The sequence below is a fragment of the Orycteropus afer genome, unplaced genomic scaffold, assembly GCF_000298275.1.
Source record: "Orycteropus afer afer isolate SDZICR_OR568_19922 unplaced genomic scaffold, OryAfe1.0 scaffold00056, whole genome shotgun sequence".
NCBI lineage: Eukaryota > Metazoa > Chordata > Mammalia > Tubulidentata > Orycteropodidae > Orycteropus > Orycteropus afer.
The window spans coordinates 3,375,760-3,378,384 of record NW_006921643.1 but is presented as its reverse complement, the minus strand read 5'-3'; positions in this window follow the sequence as shown (position 1 = coordinate 3,378,384).

Below are 2,625 nucleotides of genomic sequence, written 5' to 3'. Positions count from 1 at the left end.
TGTGCATTTATTGCTATACATTAGCCTCTGATCACTGCTTTTGCTGTGTCCCCAAGATTTTGGTATGTTGTGTTTTCATTTTTGTTTGATTCAAGGAACTTTTTAAATTCATTTTTTATTTCTTTTTTTTCTTCAAGTCCTTTTTAAGGAGGGTGTTATTCAGTTTCCATGTGTTGGCTCTTTTTCTGTTGATCTTCCTATTGTTGGTTTCTAATTTCATAGCATTGTGATCTGAAAGGATGCTTTGCAGTATTTCAATGTTTTTAAACTTACTAAGGCTTGCTTTATGGCCTAACATATGGTCTATCCTGGAGAATGTTCCATGTGCACTGGAAAATAATGTATATTGTGCTGTTATTGGGTGAAGTGCTCCATAAGGCATGTCCATAAGGGCAAGTTGGTAGATTGTATTGTTTAACTCTTCTGCATCTTTGTTGAGTTTCTTTCCAGTTGTTCTATCTTTCACTGAACGTGGTGTATTAAAATCTCCCACTATGACTGTGGAGTCATCTATTTGCCTTTTCAACTCTTTTAAAGTCTGATTTATGTATTTTGGGGTTCTTTCATTGGGTCTATAGATATTTATTATGGCTATATCTTCATGTTCAATTGATCTTTTAATCATTATATAATTTCCTTCCTTGTCTCATATGGTGGTTTTTGTCTTAAAGTCAATTTGATCAGAAATTAATATTGGCACTCCTGCTTTTTTACAGTTGCCATTTTCTTGCTATATCTTTTTCCAACCTTTGATTTTTTTAGTCTATTTTTGTCTTTGTCTCTAAGGTATGTCTCTTGTAGACAGCATATTGATAGGTTTTGTTTTCTTATCCAATTTGCAACTCTCCATTTCTTAAGTGGTACAGTTAATCCATTAATATTCAGTGTAATCATCAACAAGTATGAATTGGTTGCTGTCATTTTGTTATGTGTTTTTTCATCAAGGAAAGGTTTTTATATGAAAGGAAACTTTCTTTGTTTGTTTCCAGGGGTGGGTGGGGAGAGGAGGGAACAAAACAAAGAAAAAAAAAAATGCTGACCCCTAACAAGATGTACAAAAATATCAAGTGTAAATTAAAAAAAAAAAAAAAAAAAGCCTATTGTTTCCAAAACCTGGATGAAAATTCAGAACAAGATTAACTGATTGCCTTCTACTCTCATTGCCGGATAAAATTATCACTGGATGTCAATGTCCTATCTAATCAAAGTGACATCTTATTTTGATTTATTGCTGCTTCACTTTTATTTCAGGGCTATCCTCTATTTCTCTTTTCTCCTATCAGAATGAGGGCAGGTTTGTGAGTTACCACGCATTCTGCATAAAATGAAATCTAGTCATTGTCACCACCCCTGGGGGCAGAAACATCACCTGACATAATACTACCTATGCTTCACTGGGGCAAGCTCTGTTGAACAACGCTTGAGTCGAGCATCACCATGTAATGCACTCCAATATAGTGCAGCTAATGCCAAAAGTTAAAAGTGGGAACTATCTCCTGAGATCTGCTGCAGGTAAATGAAAAATTCCAAGGAGAAAAAGAGTGACAAATCCCTGCAGTATGTCACATTTCAATTTCCTGAAGATGGAAGGTGATACAGCATGATACTCATCTTTGGGGAGACTGGATAAAATGTCTTATGCACCACTAATGTAAAGAGACTTTATTTTAAAAATACAAACTTGATTCTATGAGTTGTTTTACAGACTGAACTTTATAGTTGTCTTTGAAACTACTCCACACAAAAATTTTAAAAAGTATTTTCTAACATTTTTCTTTCCTTGCATATAATAACTGCTGTTAATAATGGATTGGACCAATATGATAAAACTCATCTTTTTATGTGGAAGCAGAGGTAAAAGATCAAGAACCCCATTTGGTTGTGAGGAATCAGAGAATAGTGGTTAGCAGCATAGGTTCTGGGATCAGACAGCCTAGCTTCAAATTCTGCCTTTGTCAAAATAATTAAAAAGACCAGGCTTACTGGTCTGATAGAGACTGGTGGAACCCCCAAGACTGTGGCCCTTAGACACCCTTCAAGCCTGGAACTGAACTCACTCCCATGGTTCAACTTGCAGCCAAACAGACAGGCTTAATAACAACTTACAGGTATGCACTCCTTAGACTGACCAACCATACCTGATCAAAAGGGTAGCATTTGCCCAGGGATAAAGCTCAGAAGGCAGGAAAGGATAGGAAAGGAGGAAGGGAAACATAAACACAGGGAGGAAGTGGGAAAAGTGTTATCATATATTGGGGGTTTTTCAATCAATGTCATGAATCAAAATGTGTAGCAATTGATTAATGGAAAACCAATTAGCTCTGTAAACTTTCACCCAAAGCACAATAAAAAGGAAGAAAGAAAAAATTCTAGCTTTGCCATTCACTTGCTATGTGATCTATATAACATACTTAACAACACTAACACATCTGAAAACTGGGAACAGCAACAGCACTTACTTGAGCCACTGTTGTGAGTATTCCATTGTTGTTGTTGTTGTTGTTATATGCCGTCGAGTCGGCCCCGACTCATAGCGACCCCTCTTTGGGTTTCTGAGGCAGTATCACTACGGAAGTAGGATTGCCCAACCTTCCTTCCGAGGAGTGGCTGGTGGGTTTGAACCGC